The following is a 17,199-nucleotide window of genomic DNA, read 5'->3' on the forward strand; positions in this document are numbered from 1 at the left end:
GCATTGTCTACAACTGACCACTCTTTCCTGAAACCCTCCCCGCTCTTCCCTTTTAACTTACAGGCTCCTCCTACCCAGACTATTTTCCTGGCTCCTCCCACTTCACGTGAATACTGAAGGTTGGAGCACCCCAGGGCTCAGTCCTTGGCCCTCTAAGCCCATCCCCTCTTCTCCTTCTCAGTACCTGGCACATAAAATCAATACCAAAACTTGACAGACAACCCAGAAAGAAAAATAGATAGAGATCAATGTCATATCTTTCATCCACTCATTCAATACATACTTACTGAACAACTACTATTTGCCAGGCAGTGCGAGAAGAGAATGGTGAATGAGATAGACAAGCTCTCTGTTCTCAAGAGACTGAAAATCCCATGGCAGATATGTTGGGTTGGCCAAAAAGTTCGTTAAGATGTTACAGAAAAACCGACAGAACTTTTTGGCCAACCAATAGATATAACCAAGAGACAAGATAAGCAGACTGAGATGGATGCAAGCTAGAACACAGAGAGGATTATAGGCTTGAGAGCAATGGGGTGGGGATGGGGCACTGCTCTAGAGAGGAGGGTCAAGGAATGATGCTCTAAGACAACGTATCTGATGAAGCCAGCCGTGCCAAGATCAGGGAAGAATTTTCCAGGCAGAAAAGAACAGCAAGCCCAGAAAGTCCAAGGCAAGAAAGAACTCTGACATTTGAGGCACTGCAAGGGGACCACAGAGTGGCTGGAGAGCAGTGCGTGAAGAAAGGTAGGAAGGGTCTAGATGGGGTAGGCCACAGTTAGGGGGTGGAGATGTATTGTGAATTCGTTGGGAATGTGTTAACGAGTTTCAAGCAGCATGCTTAGAACTTAATGTTTAAAAATTCTCTTGAGCTAACCTGTGGAAATTGAGTTTTATGGGAATTCAAATGACTAGTTGGAAAATGATCTCTTTTTTTTAACTGAGTCACATGAAACTCCAATAATACAATGATGTATTCACTTTTTAAAAAAGAGCCATCTCAAAGGTACATACCATAAAGTGCAAAAATCCCCCACTCAAGGCAGATGTGAGTTCACTGTCAAGGTTCTTCAATGGGTTATTGCATGCAAAGCCCTCTTTTGTTTTTTTTAAACATTTAGCTTTATCAGAGGTTTTTGTGTGTGTGTGTGTGCCTCTGCAAAAACAATTTGGCATGGATTCTAAACAAACACACGAAAGATTCTCTAATCTCCTTTGATTCATAAATGAGCTATTTCCTTACTTAAGCACAATTAGGAATGGCTTATTTTCTCAACTTTAAGTGAGATTCTGAAATATATCACGTGACTCAGAGGATAAATGGAAATTAGAAGCTGTCGCTGCTCTTTCTAGGTTATGAATGCTACCATCCTGCTTCTCCTCTACAATCTGCTGCAACTACTGTCTGAAATCTAAGACCACTGCCATGAATTAACTTATAATTCTTCGTGAACAGGAGATTACCCAACTCCGTACTGTAGGTGATTATTTACGTCAGGCATGTGGTGATCAGCTGGGAAATGCTTCGTGTATTTAAGATCCTCCTCTCAGAACTTTTGGATATCCGTGTAACACTGCCTTCAGGATAAAAGGAAGATGGGGCCGGGGGTTGCTCTGGAGTTGTTTTCAGATATCTTAACACACAGTTGTACCAAATATGTAGAAGGATCTCACGTATACACATGCATAGATTATTGCCCCCCCAAACAACCACAGGTGAGGAACGTTTTTCCTGTACACACACTTATTCTACTGGCTTTCTGGCTTCATCTCTCCCTCCCCTTCAGATTTTGTGGGGCTGTTTTGACTCAAGAATTTTCTAGGCTAATTACTCAGAGGATTTAAGCCTTTGGGGCACTGGGGCTGTGGTTGGTGCTATTTTGACTCTAAGATAAACGTTCTTCCCCATTTCACGATGCTCAAGACCTTTAAGGAGAGGTTTTAAATCCAAAGAAGTGTCTCCAGGGCCCTGGGGACTCAGGGAAGGCTCTGCTTCTCCCTGTATCACAGACACCCTGCAAGTCGTGGAATTCTGCAACCAAAGCCAACTTCGCCTAGTGTTGATAAACAGACACTTATCTCATGGCATCTTTAGAGCAGAGGTGAAGCAACACCTACACCTGCGCACTCGGTGTCACAATCATTGCAGAAATTGTTGGGGGAGATTATGAGGTCAGATATTGCATAGCTCCCCTGCATTCCTGGTTCTTTCCTCTCCTTCCCCCATGCCCTTCCCGGGCTCGAAATTCAGAAAGGAAAACAACCAGCTGCCTTTTCCCCAAGGTTGTTCTTCTTACACTTTCATTTTTCTGCTCTGGTCTATGGACCTAAACGCTGGAGACACTTTCTTCCCCCACCTACCAGCTTCCAACGCCACTACCTTCCTCACTCCCCTGCTTATCTTTGAGAGTCAACTTTGCCATGTTCGTGATCATTTCTGAGATGTCTTAGTAAAAAGTAAAACTGCCCCCCAACCCTTCCTTTTTCTCTAAGCCGGCATTCCAGCCAGGCTGGGAGGGGAAAGGTCAGCGTTTAGCTGCCTCTCCCCTCTGGGACTTGAGATTTTATTCATTTCCTCTCCTTTTCAGGAATGCTGCTCCCCCATTGCACTTGTGGCAGCAAACAGGTTTTATCTGCTTCATTTCTCCGGCATTTATTTAACTTGTCTCAGCCTTCTCTGTCTTCTCACTCTGTGAGACTGTTTTGTAAATTTGCATTTGGCATGCTTATCCCAATTATTAAAGAAAAAGGACATTAACTACCATCCAGTGAATTCCCAACCTAGTGCCCTCCTGGTCACCAGAAATGACCTCTTCTCCTCCTTTGGCTTTTAGCGAGCTGGGGGCTACTACACGCAGCAACCATGCAGATCCTTCTTCAGGTATCTTTGGTGAGATAATTCACATACTTTAAGAAAAAGGCACCTCCGAGGACACAGTTATCTTAGCCCTTGGTTCTTTCAGTAGTTATAATATTTTTAGCAAGATGATCAGCTTTGCAATGAACTTGATCCTTTTCTGAAGACATTGCTCAAAATGTGCAGCGTCCTCAACGCCATCTTCCACGGGAGGGCCACAACCAAAGCTGGACTTCACAACCTGTTTTCTTGCGGGGTTTTTTTGGCCACTCTTCATGACAAATTTTTTGTGTTTGATTTTGTCGTAAAAGCTTTGCTGAATCTAAAATCACCTTTGCGATAAAATAGCTCTTCCTTGTCTCTCTACCACTGTGTTTAAAAGCACTGCACCTAAACTTTTCTTAATTAGGCTAACTTTTCGAATCCTCATTCATTTTAAAATGAGAATCAGGGGCTTCGCTGGTGGCGCAGTGGTTGAGAATCCTCCTGCCGATGCAGGGGACATGGGTTCGAGCCCTGGTCTGGGAGGATCCCACATGCCGCAGAGCAACTGGGCCCGTGAGCCACAACTACTGAGCCTGCGCGTCTGGAGCCTGTGCTCCGCAATGAGAGGCCGCGATAGTGAGAGGCCCGCGCACCGCGATGAACAGTGGCTCCCGCTTGCCACAACTAGAGAAAGCCCTCGCACAGAAACGAAGACCCAACACAGCCAAAAATAAATAAATAAAATTTAAAAAAATAAATAAAATGAGAATCAGGTTTTCTGCAAAATCTCTACTTAGTAAAAACCAAGGAGTTTACTTTAAATTAGAATTTACATTCAGTAAGAAAAGACAAACCCACACAGAACGTGATGCCTCCAAACAGGACTTTACACCAAAGGCAACAAAAGCAAAGGCGCGTTCAAGGGTCCACCGTGGAGAAAGAGGAGGGCAGATGGAGATGTTCAAAAGAAAGTTACCAAGTACTGGAAGAAAGCGGAGTCTGGGCAACTACAACTAGAGAGCAATTGTTTTTAAGGTTTCAGAAAAGCTCCCAAGTAATTTTGAGCTGGGTGCTATTTATAAAACACGGTGACAGGAGGGTCACCCGGTTGGTTCTAAGCCTGGTTAAGGAGAAAGGAGTATGCAGCCCCTCTTAGCAAGTGAGGCGAGATCAACGTTGCCCACCACCAAAAAGCCCGCTTTCTCCTGGGACCCCCAAGCCTTCCCCGAGCCCTCGGCTTCCCTCTGATCATTAGCCTAACTGGGCTTCCTTGGGGGATGGGGATCTGCGCGGCTCAGTTCTGGCTGTGAACTTCTAACCCAAGGAGCTTCTTATCCCATTATGATGAAATCCACAGGCTTCCACAATTTAATTCCTCTATGACCACTGAATGTATACCAGGTGCTGGGGGAGGGGAGGAGGAGAGCGGGGAGACTGGGCTGTACACGTGACCAAGTCCCCACTTTCCAGGTCCTGAGGGTCTAGCTAAGCAGAAATATGTTGGATATGAAAACAAAAATAACACCAGATAGAATAAAGTCAATGGAATAATAGTGCAAATTGCTCAAGGGATCCAGAGGGGAAAAGAATTCGTTCCATGTTGGGGAGAGGAGGAAAAAGGGAAGGAGAATTTTCACAGCAGGGAAAGGGAGAGGGCATTTTTGGCTGAGAGAACAGCCTTGAAATGGAGTCTGTATTCAGAGACCACTTTGTAATAGCCTGGCATGGCTGTGGGGGGGAATTCGATAATTCTATGGGGGGGGGGTGAGACAGACACAGAACCTCCACATCAAATCCTATGGGGGGTGGGGTGGAAGGCAGTGAGTATCCTCCATGGGATGTAGGCAAATAAAAGTTTTGTGTTTTTTTTTTTAAGTTAAAAGAATATTTGCCTGGCTAAGGAAATCTTTGGAATTAGAGAAGGGAATCTATAGATAATGATAATAATAATAGTAATAGTTATAATACTAATAATGGCGGTGATTTGGTCCAACTGGAAGCGATTTAGGACACACATAGTCTTTTAGAGCGGAAGGAACTTTGAAGCCCATCTCCTCTAACCCACTTATTTTAAAAACAGATGAGGAAATTGATGCCCAGAGAAAAGTCCCTTGTCTCAAATCCACAGCTAGTTAGGGGCAAAGCAGGGTTGGAGCACAGATCTTTCTTCCTAAACCAGATCACTTTCCAGTCAAATGTGTCAATCTGCACCCTCCCAGCTATTTTTCAGAGAAGAAAAAGCAGTGAAGCAGGGGTTGGAGTTTAAGAGGGCTGCCTGAAGTCCCACAGCCGCTGGCGGCTCAGATGGATCTCAAACCAAGGACATTAGAGTCATCAAGCCAACACTCTCCTGTAAACATTCTTACTAAAATTAAACCCATTCACGAGGATGAAGCACGAGACAGAAGAGTGAGTGTGGTGATTAAAGCCCAAGAAGGCACGTTTCTCCAATCACGACCTGGGTGAGAAAGACGGGGGCTGCGGGAGTCTGCTTTGCCTCATCTGCCATCCGGCTCCACCACGCACAAGCCAAGCTGCAGGGAGCTCTCTTTCTCCACCAAAGGCTTAGCTGCAATATGGTTTAAATTAGACATTTCTTGCCTGAGTAGAACAAATCACTTAGGTTATACGCTGACAAAAAAGGAACAGTCTGCATGCTTGGAAAGCTTAGGGGGAATTAAATTACGTGCGGTCACTTCAGAGCTGTTCCTCTGTCCTCTCCACCACCACCTCTCAAGTGCCTGCAGGAGTCCTGGAGCCTTGCGTGCAAGCTGAGCCGTAACCCAGGGGCTTAACATAAACTCCGGGCTCTCAGGTCATTGGGAAATAACAGGTATATCCGGTTGGGTCTTTTGTGCTTGTCTGCACGCAAATTAAAAGCTCGTGCAAAGCTGAACTCCTCGGAGCCGCTGGTTAGGGAGAAGGTATGATGCCCTGGAAGAGAATTCTCACACAATCTCCGTGTTTACTTTTTCAGGGATGAGGGTGGAGGGCTGAGCTTCTTATGGGAAGTTCGCACCGCTGGGCAGCTGAGCTCAGAAGGGGCGGGATGTGGAGGTGGCCTTGTGCCAGATGATCTGCTGGGAGCAGGGCTCTGCGGGACTCCAGGTCGGAGCTTTGAAGGGGTGCAGCTCTCGTAGACCTTCAGGGAGGGGAGTAGAGGTGGGCACGCCAATGCCTGCACTTCCTGGCTGGTGGCAACAATGGCAAGAAGGCTTGCGGGGGCAGAGTTGGACGGGGAGGGGCATGGGATGGGGCCTGAAACTAAGGGGACGGGCTGTGCACCAAGAGCTGTCACCCCCCCCCCACCTCCCTCACTCTTTTTTTTTTTTTTTTTTTTTTTTTTGCGGTACGCGGGCCTCTCACTGCCGTGGCCTCTCCCGTTGCGGAGCACAGGCTCCGGACGCGCAGGCCCAGCGGCCATGGCTCACGGGCCCAGCCGCTCCGCAGCATGTGGGATCTTCCCAGACCGGGGTACGAACCCGCGTCCCCTGCATCGGCAGGCGGACTCTCAACCACTGCGCCACCAGGGACGCCCTCCCTCACTCTTTTGAAGACCCCACTACAATTCAGCTTTGAACCCTCCAGAAGGCTGGTTGGAGTGGGAAAGGGTGTCCACTCTGTCCCCATGCTTCCTCTAATGGCAAGCAGTAATGTTCATGTCTCCTGCCCTTAGGATTTTGCTTACCTAGTCTGACTGGGAAGGAGCAGAGTGTTTCTGGAATCTGGTAGACCTGAATTCAAATTTTAGCTCAGCTACCACAGGAGCCGTGTGACCCTGGTTGATAATGCCAACTCCTCCTGTCTTGCTTTGTCTGCAGAAAAGGGATTATGGTTAATAGTTACCTTAAAGGTTTGGTTGTGAGGGATTCACGAAATGATTCATGTCAAGTGCTTGGCACACTGCCTGGCTCAAAGTGTTCAATAAACGGTAGTTCTTCCATTATTAGTTGTATATTATTACTGTCACGCTTGTTATTATTGGCAGAGCTGCTAACAAAAGAGCTGCTGCAATTTCAGGATGTGGCTCAGATGCCCTCCTGGCCCTACGCCTGAGCAGGATCTCTCCAACCTCTTCCCCTGAGCCACGCTCTCCCAGCTACTGACTCAGATGCCGCCTGGGCTCCGGGCAGCAGAGGTGTGGGTACCACTCTGCTTGCCCCTTCTTCCCGGCCCTGCGTGGGGGTTAAGGTGCATCATCCCCACCAGACCCACCATCTGGGGGTGGTACCTCTGTGATAGTGCAGCAGGGTTGCAGCACTGTTTGAATGTGCCCACATGTGTCTAAGGGGCTTTGCTCTTAAAATCAGTCGCTGGGGCATGACTGCCTCTGAAATCTACCCTCACTCCCACCAACTTCCTACATCAAGACCATAGCTCTTTAAATGCTTCTGGATGGATCTGTCTCAAAAAATGGTTCTCAAAATGTGGTCCAGGGACTTCTTGGGAGGGTGGGTTGTCCCTGAGACCCTCTCAGGAAATCCACAAGGTTAAAACCATGGTCATAAGATATTCTTTGCCTTTCTCCCTGTTCTACTCTCACAAGTTTACCAGGGGTCTCACAGTAAGAGATTAACAAGAATAATTAATAATGAAAATAGAAGAATTATAACAATATACTGTAATGAAAGTTATGTGAATGTGAAAAAAAAAAAACAAACCCAAGTCTACCAGCGGTCTTTCAGGGGCTACATGACATCTGATATCACTACAGATTGGATGCAGCATCGGATATGAGTATTCATGTGTCTTCTGTTAAATCAGAAATTAAAGAGATTTGTAAAAATGTAAAACAATGCCACTCCTACTAAATATTTTTCGTTCTGGAAAATTTAGATATTTTTCAATATGCTGTTTCTGTTAACATGTATTAGGTTTATTATTTTTTAATGAATAAATATTTAAAACTTTGTTCCATTTTCATTTCTAAAACTGTAAATACTGTTAGATATAACTTAGACTAAGCAATAGCTCTTTGGGTTCTGTAATAATTTTTAAGAGTATAAAGAGGTCCTGAAAACAAAACATTTGAGAAGCACTGAGCTAAGACTTTGGCACTGGGCCTGTGAAGTCATCTCTTTGCTCACTTACTTCTAAATAAAACTATCATTTCTGGGAGTTTGGAATAGCGTGAATTTTATAGTAAGTTCAATATAATGCATTTGAATGTAGCAGATCTAGTCATGGAGCCCATGTGGAGGCTGCATTCCAGTTCTCTGCATGTCCCAGCCACTGTTTTAAAGGAAATTTTTCGAAACCCTCCCAAGACTGGATTGTAAATTACAGAGATTGAACCGTGCAGGACAGATACCAGAGGTATTCTCCACCGGGAGGGGAGAGGGCAGGTTTGAATCGCATCTCGCACTGAAACCAAGATGGCTTTGCCTGTTGGGGTCCTGGCCTCCTGGGGGAGTGGGGGAGAGGGGCAGAGGCTTGGGATCACCCAGGTCCTTAACAGGCATGCTAGTGCCAGAGAAGAGTACACTCAGTGTAGAGTTAGAAGGGAGGGGCTTCTGTATAATTCATGACCATAGGCAATCAGTTAAGGAGTGTTTACCGCTGTGGTCTGGATAGGCTTTGGAACCTGCTGACGTGGGTTCAAATCTTGACCCCTTCACTTGCAACCCGTGAGACTTTTGGCAAATAGTTCCTTGTCCCTGAACCTTAATCCTCTTAGACATAAGGTAGGCTAACAATAGCTATACTTTCAGGATGATCAGAAGTAAATGAAGTAGTAGATGTAAAGCCCAGAACACAGTGCATGGCACTTGGAGGGAATATTAACTCCTTTCCTCTCTCTGTCCCAACTTGCTTTGTGGTGTTCGGTGCTTTAAGAGGGTAGAGGAGTATGGGCCATGGGCCCAGCCTTATGACTGTAACGTCCGAGGGAAGGATCGTCCTCCCGTTTCGCTGGGCATGGTGCTCTGCACATGGCACTCAAAATCGTTGGAGTGGTTATTCCTTGTTAAATGAAATGATACGTGTAACCTGACTTTCACCTCTCTGATCTGCCTCAGGGAGCCTCAGGTATCGTACTCAGAGCCCAGCAGTAGGAGAGCACAGAAACGAGGATTCCCGCTAGTCCAGAGCGTCTCATGTGTTCTTGCTGGGGAAGTAGATTTCCATTTTACCCCAGAGCCCCAGCTATTCCACTGGGTAACTGGCAACCTGGGAGCTTAGGTGACTGCATCAGATGCTCCCTGAAACGGCGGACAGAGAGCAAGGGGCCTGGTAAGAGGCCCCAGCGCGTGCTGCCACAGCTCAGAACCTGATAAGCCCCTTTCTTCTTAATCAAATCCTTTCTTCTGCAATCAAACCGTTAAAATAAATAAGCCACCAGGGACTGAGCACAGCGTGTAAAGGAAATAGGAACGTTAGTCACCTTCAAAGTACACATTTGACTTTCCACAGTGGATAGGGGAGCATTTCCTCCCCGGCAGTTAAGAAAGAAGAGCTGAGAGGCTCCTTGCCCTGCCTTTTGGTCCAGGCTCCCCACATGGCCTGAGCTGCTTCGGTTATTAGATGTTCTGGATGCCCCTGGTCTGACCCACAGTCCACTTTCACTCAGATTTGTACTGGGAGGAAAGAAGGCGGTATCTTCTGGGAAGCGAGGGAGCATTTCTTCATTTGTAAGAATCCCCGGGAGGTCCTCCCACAACAGCACTCCCTTGGGTCCTCTCCCATTTGCACTCTGTAGAGTGGCGTTTTCTCAACTCTCCTTGGCAGCGAGTTGCTTGAGTGCTGTCCCGGAGCCTCATTCCTGCAGGAGGGACTGGCCCAGAGCCTGGCTTGGAGGAAGGAACCCCGCATGGCCTCACCCAGGATCTTTTGGGAACATGGCATCTTCCTGCCTAAAGAGCTGCCTCTGTACTGAGGGTCCTAAAGTGGAGCCTGTCCAGGTGAGGTGAAACGAGGTGAAGAAGAAGTACTGTGTGCCTGCCCTCTGGGAGCTGGAGGAAACGCACACTGGCTGTTGGTGCTGAGGTCGACCTTTTAAAGGCAGTAGCAAATGGCGTCCCCCAGAATAATGATCATAGCTGACACTGTCTGAGCCCCTCCCGGGTGCCAGGCACTGTTCTGAAATCCTTACAGGTATTAGCTCCTTTAATCCTCAGATAGGTCCCCGTATGGTCTCCATCTTACCTAAGTGCAAACTGGACCCAGAGATTTGCAGCGCTGGAGTCACTCAGTTATGGGTGGTAGAGGCACATTCGGACCCTGACAGGCTCTGGAGGGACGCTACTAACCACTCAAGTGCTGCCTCAGAAAGACAACGAGGAGGTGGCTCATATCACCTTAGGCTTCCGGGAGCTGGCAGGTGGGTGACGGTGCGTCAGCCCAGGAGCCTCACACGGAACCAAGCAAACTATGTTTATTCCTGTGAGGTCCAAGTCCTTGTGTGACTCTAAACGTATTGGACAGGAATAAGGGGGCAACAGTAGTACTGGACCTAGTAGTACCAGTAGTACCAATAATAATAATGGCTAACATTTTTCTTTTAACTTTTCATTTTATATTGGAGGATAGCCGATTAACAATGTTGTGCTAGTTTCAGGTGCACAGCAAAGGGACTCAGCCATACATACACGTGTCTCCAATATAACGGCTAACTTCTATTGAGAGCTCAACCTTTGCAGTCAACTATGCTGATCGGTATCCTCACGATATCTCATTTAATTCTCACAACGACCCTCTGTAGCCTTATCCCTCTCGTACAAATGGGGAAACTTGGGCTAAGAGTTAACTCACACGGCCAAGGTCACTGCTGATAAGTCAGAGAGCTGGGCCTCACACCCAGGAGTACCTGGCTCCAGAAGCCAAACTCCTAACGATGTGTTACGCTGGCTCTACTGCTTTTAATCTCCTCTGGAGGATTAGACAAGCCCAGAAGGCATCTGGGCCTGGGCCCAGGGGCCTGTAAAGGACTGTCATCCTCTCAGAGAGGATATCAAGGCGGGCTGAGGTCACTCTCCCACCCTGGCTTCTGTGATGTCTTCCACAAGAATGTGAAAATCCTGAATGTTTCCCCCTAATGTCTTACTGGCTTTAATCTGGGGATTTCCCTCATCTGTCAAGAGGAGGAGACGATCTGAATACAAGCATACATATTCTTTAAAGTAAGGTACAGGTCTGAAAGACAAGTAATATTTTTGTTTTGTTTTCATTCTCCATTTGCAAAGCTAAATTACAGCCACAGTTCTTTGTAGAAGGAAAAGTATTTTGGCACGTGCTCCTTGGTACAAAACCCCAGGTTCAAGATGCAAACTGGCCACCTTCTTGGAAGGCAATGAGGTGGTAGCGAGACACTTTAAAATGTACATCCCCTTGGTTCAAGCATCTCCACTGGGGAAACACTTGCAAATGTATAGAGAATTGCACGGAAAAGTGAAGTCACTGCAAAGGAGTCTACAATAAGTTGGAAACAACACAAACGACCATCGAAGAGAAATGGTTAAATAAATTATGTTACAGTCATATTACGCAGTAGTTTAAAAGCATGCAGTAGATCTATACCTTCTGTTGAGGTCACCAAGACAATTGTTAAGTTGAAAAAAAAAATCACTGAACAGTAATTTTGGTATGATCTCACTTGTATTAAAAATACATACATATGTACAAACATATGCTGTACATAAGTGGAAGACACATGGTTCCTGTGGCTACATCTGAGAAGGGGTGGGAGTATGGGCTTTCCTATTTTTCTATATGTTCTTATATGCTGATTGAATCTTTTGCAACAAGAGTCTGTTTATATACCATATGTGTGTGTTTTTAGAATTTACAAAAGAGACAAATAATATATACAAATTGTATAATATATAACATTATATATTAAATATATGTAATACTGTGGATGTATAATAATGTGGATATATAATATAAAGCATAGTCCAAAGATTTTGGGCCTAGAAGTAGTCCAGAGGCCAGTGGTCACCTGGCCACTAGACTTGCTTTCCCCATATTATTTTCCTGCTCCTGTTCTGGTCTCTGGCCCTCAGAGCCCATGACAGTATCAACATGGCCTCCATGGGCTGGAAGCTTCAAGATATGTTTAATAGGAATAAATGTAAAATCTCATATTTAGTTTTTTTAAATCAATTGCATACGTGCAATTAAAGACTCAGAATGGTTTTAAGTCTTAAAAGATAAAGACTTTAGTTCATCACAAGTTTGGTACAACAGTGGATGCAGATACCTTAAAATAGTCCCCAAACTTAGTCTGCATTAAAAGAAACACTGTGGGAAGTAACCACATCTCTCTGGGCTGGACAGGATGTCACCTTTGGGGTATTGTGTTTAGTTTCAGGTACACACTTAGGCATATTGAAGAATTGCTTTGTCTAGAAGGCACAGATAACCTGGATTAAGTACTAGAAATCAAGTTATTCAAAGAATGATTGAAAGAACTGGGGCATTTCTTAGTTGATGGGAGGATGGCTCAGTGGCAGCACAAGAGCCATCTTCAAACACATGAATGGCTGTTGCGTGAAAGGGAAACTAGTCTTGGTTTATGTTACTTCAAACGGAAGCTTTAAGTTCAGCAGAAGACAAGAGCATTCACTCCAGATTCTTTCTTAATGTTGGAAAGAACCTCCTAACATTCAGAGCTTTCTAACCAGAGCAGTCCAACAACACGACAGGACAGTGTTGAGAAATCAACACTTCAGCAGTAGGATGGAAAAATCCTGCTGGGGGTTGATGGTCAAAAAGCCAATGTATAATTATCCAGCCCTCGTGTTCTCTTTTGGGAATGTGTAGGGTAGGAATAACTGCTTTCGCTATTTAACCACCAATTATTTTCTCAAGCCCTGGATGTGACTACAGTTTTTGATCTGAATTTTTGTCCCTTTGTGGAAAGAGAAGAAAACCTGTAAGGGAATATAGATCTAACCCTAAAAAATAAGAGTTAACGGAGAGAAAGAAGACTGGAACCTGGATGCTCAACCAAGAATCCGTCCCAAGTCTGGAAGCTGTACCAGTCAACATGTCCTGGCTAGACACTGTGACTTAGCTGAACCCAAATGTACATTCTGTCTTTTTTTTTTTCCTGGTACTTACTGTTGCTTTATGCATTTTCTTGGTAACCTGGTAAATATTTATTTTTGTGAAATAAAATGAAAAACAACATCCTTTATCTGCGTAAAGATTTTCTGTGCTTGAACAAAGAATTAGGAAAGTAAAGTTTTTCTCTGTTGACCAAAGTAGAGGACAGCAGCCCCTCAGTTCCACTGCTACAAAGGTGAATTTCAGGAAGTGGACGGGGGTGGTAGTTGGAGCCTGTGGAACATATTTGCAAAAGCAACCACAGACCTGGCATCCCCTCCCTTCCTATAGAAACAGTGCTGTCTATTATTATCATTTTTGAGTGTCATTGATGCCTTATTTACATGCGTCACCATCTTTTTACAAACTAGATTGGGGTTTTAAAGGGAATACATAGGGCAATATCTACAAACACCAAGAATGTCAAGTACTGCATCTCTATTTCATTTGGAAAGGAAAAGATTCCCAAATCAAACCGGTTTTGATTCTTGAAAGGGAAGGTGGGAGAGCTAATTCATGGCAGCATATGGTTAGACAAAATCCTCTGTAAGAATGCAGTATGATAGTGTTCGCTTTGAAAGAAGGGATGAAGTGCTTTAAAGCAAAGCATCAACTGAGTTAGTGAATGCTTCATCCACAAATATGGCGCAGGAGGGACTCAGATGGTGGCTGAGCGACTAGACTAAATGATCACTGAGGTTGTCTTTCAGCCTTGGTGTTTGATATTTTGCCCCCTTTTCTTTCCTTAGTTGTTCTGGCTCCCTGACCCCTGTTCTTCCTTTCTTCACTCCCACTTCTCTTGTCTCCTTTGCCCCTAATCTTTACTCTTCTGTGAGAGGCAGAAGATCAGCAGGAGGATGGAGAGAGAAAGGGAGACAATGGAAAGCAGAGAAAAGAGTGGGGGTCTCCCAGCCAGTGCAGTTGAGGAAGAGGTAGAAGTGGACTCAAGGAAAGGGAGAACGAAAGCGAATGGGAGACAAGGAAGAGGGAAGAAGGAAGAGCCAGGGGAAGACAAAAGGCAGGGAAGGAAGGAAACTAAAAGAAGCAGGAAGAAGCCTTTAGACAACAGGACCATTTGCTACATTGATGAAGTACCTCAAACTGGAAGTGGATTATCTCCTTAAAACAAGGACACAATGAAGCTAAAGAGCAGGTATTGTCTGCATCTTATATTCCTCCTCTTCTCAAAAGGAATTGAAGGAGGCTTACAATAAAAGACAGATACACTTGAACCATTCCAAGAGCAAAGGCAACAAAGAAGGTAAAGGTGCTACCAGGTAGTGCTGAGGAAAACTACTGTTAACTGAGCACAGACTTTTTCTTAGCCTTGAACTCCTAACAGCAACATATCGTGGGGACATTGAACGACATAGCAATCCAGATTCTTTTCATGGTCCTTTCTTCTAAGAGACTCTCAGTAAAAGGATAATGAAAGATCATCATGTTATGAAGATATTTCTTTCTTACGTTCTTATGTTGTTATTTGTAGTAACTTTAATTTTGATATAGTTTCAGACTTACAGACAAGTTGCAAGAACGTCACAAAGAACTTTCATTTACCCAACTTCTCCAATTATGAACATTTTACCACGTTTGCTTTATCATTTTCTTCTCTCTCCCTACCCCCACTTTGTCTTTTTTCCTTGAACCATTTGAAAGTACACTGCAGACACTGATGCCCCTTTACTTCTAATAAATACACGTGAAAGTATTTTGGTGGGAAACTACAATAATACAGTATAGCTTTGTGGCTTTCACTAATACCAGACTATATGGAAAGAGCTTCATGGGGCAATCAGGTTGGAAGGGGAGGAGGGCTAAGAAACTTGTCTTAAGCTACACTGAATTAGCAAGAGCCTATCTTCTTCTTAGATTTATTGGGTTGGCCAAAAAGTTTGTTTTTTTTCCATAAGATTATGGAAAAACCAGAACGAACTTTTTGGCCAACCCAATATTTAGGTTGATAAAATTAGCAAAATCTTCCAAAGCTACTTATACCCACACTTTACATAGGATTGAGAAAACATCAATTATCCATATCAAATAATATAAAAGGCAGGGGAGATGGCTTTGGAAGGTCACGCTCCTGGGACTACCCCATCTGAGAAACCTCAGGGCCACCACGGCTTAATACAAAGGCAGAGAATCCAGAGGATCGTTGCTCACATGCATTGTGCTTTGCTGACTCTAAAACACACTTTAAAAAAACCCATTTTAACGTGTCTGAAATCAAAATACGTCTTACAACAAATGGTGTAATTACAATTGGCAGTCCTGTAGCCTTTATAGTAGTACAGAAAATAATGGTGCATCCTATAAATGATAGCTGCTTAGATGAGATGAAATAAGATGTATTTTTAGCGCTGTGGTTCTCAGCCTGTGTATTACCAGGAAGAAGGATGCAGAAGCAAGTCAGCTGGATCACAGGGTTTTGGTATCAGCTCCTCTGTCCTCTCAATTCCCCTTCACATATTTAAGCTCTAGGATACTGGAGCTGTGCAGTATCCACAGCTCTCCCCTCTGCCATGTCCTTAGTCACTGCAGCCACTTGGTGTGTCTCCTTCTTCCTGTCTCTCTGCCTCCTAGCACGTGTCTGATTGCTGATTCTTGCCCATCCCACATGTCAGACTTGCCAGAGATTGCTGCTTCCACTCCACTGTAGAGCACATTGCTTAGCCATAAAATCGACACAGGGATTATGCTAGAGAGAAATCCCATGAAGAAAACCCATAAGGCTGAGCTTTCTTGGCTACGGGTTCCAGGCACAAGGTACCTGTCTCATGTGCTAATTTATTATTATTTTGGGACTGACCCAAAAGGGACTGATGGACAGAAGTGGGATGCATGAGGACTGAGGGTACTCTTATCTTTGGTTTCCTAGCATGTTCTCCCCACCCCCATCTCTCTTTTTCTGAAAACAGAACTAGCCCTTTGGCCACAAGGGTGGCCTGATGCCAACCTGGAACAACAGAGCTCTTCCAGTGGCCTGGGTCATGACCTTGATAGAGACATATTCTCTTTCTCTTGGGGTGGTTAATTTGAGGCTGCCCATGACCAGCTTTCCCGCTACATGGAGAGAGTATCTGGAACGAAGCTCAAACAGAGACCAGCATACTAGACAGTGGGGCGAGCAGCCCCAAGTCCTTCCATCCTGTGAGGTACCACCATTATCCTTCCCTGCACATGAGCCAGTGCATTCCTGTCCTGCTTAAACAAGCTTCAGCTGGATTTCTGTTCTGTGGAATCAATACAATACAGGGTATTTTAAACCTCTGCTTTGAACTATCTCTCTAGCTTAGCTGTTCTTTGGAAAGTTATTTGTACCAAACAATTCAAATTTGAGTTTTGGGAAGGCAAAATCCCCATATTGTGTGTTGTTGACTGAAAGGAGATCCCTAGGCCTCAGCCACTGGCTTTGGTTGAGGAACTGAGATAACTTAAAAGCCTGGTGTGGATTTTCACTAGAGTGAGGGCTCCACCATGAGCTGGATCGGGGGTACCCACAGGCCGCTTTGGATTTACCCTGCGTTTTCATCAGGTACCAGATGGACCCTCTGACAGAAGTCTACACCGCAAAGCCTGGGACAACCTGAGGCCCAGCGTTACGATAGCCAGTCATTTTGGCTTCGGCTTGTCATAATTGATAAGGTCTATCTTTCTGACAGCATTTGCCCAACTGGTTCCTCTGTCTTTTGAAGGCATGTCCTACAAGTGCTGAGCCCAAGGCATTATGGCTTGGAGGAGGGTTTGCTTGAACTATTTGCTGTGGCAGAAAGGTATGTATCTAGTTTACTAAAAACTATATGACATTATTCAGGAATTAAACAGGAGATCTTAGGAACAGCTTTGTTTGTACTTTTTAAGATAGAAATTTACTTGGTTTAAAAGCACCGCCATCCGTCTGATTCTGGTAGAGATACTGTGATAAAAGCTTTCAGGAATGTCGATAGCTCAAAATTGGCATTAGCCCATACACAGTTCTTATCTACTGAAGTCTAGTAAGAGACTGATACATTGTGACAGTCTTGAATGATTAGACAAAGGTCATACTAAAGCTGGATATTGTAAGGTTGCTACAAAATTCATTTCAAAGGTTATATATGCCAGCACAGCCCTGGGAAACCAATGCTTATTTACTCAGTTGCTCAAAAACTAACTTCCTTACGCAACTGAGTACCCCATCATGAAGTGTAAAGTCATTTCCAGAGAACCTCTCAAAAGCTACTGAATGGAGAATTTTACAAAAAGTCATTTTCTTATCAGATAAGATATTTTAATGTTGGTTTCAACCTTTCAGTAAGTCAGACTCTTAA

At 44.7% G+C, this 17,199-nt stretch overlaps 1 long non-coding RNA gene across 1 annotated transcript in view; it reads right to left on the bottom strand.

Annotated features, from left to right (window-relative positions):
- LOC125960932 (uncharacterized) overlaps window positions 1–17,199 on the bottom strand; it is a 52,267-nt gene that overhangs the window by 32,061 nt on the left and 3,007 nt on the right. The window lies entirely within an intron of this gene.

This window comes from Orcinus orca, chromosome 13, assembly GCF_937001465.1.
Source record: "Orcinus orca chromosome 13, mOrcOrc1.1, whole genome shotgun sequence".
Lineage (NCBI taxonomy): Eukaryota > Metazoa > Chordata > Mammalia > Artiodactyla > Delphinidae > Orcinus > Orcinus orca.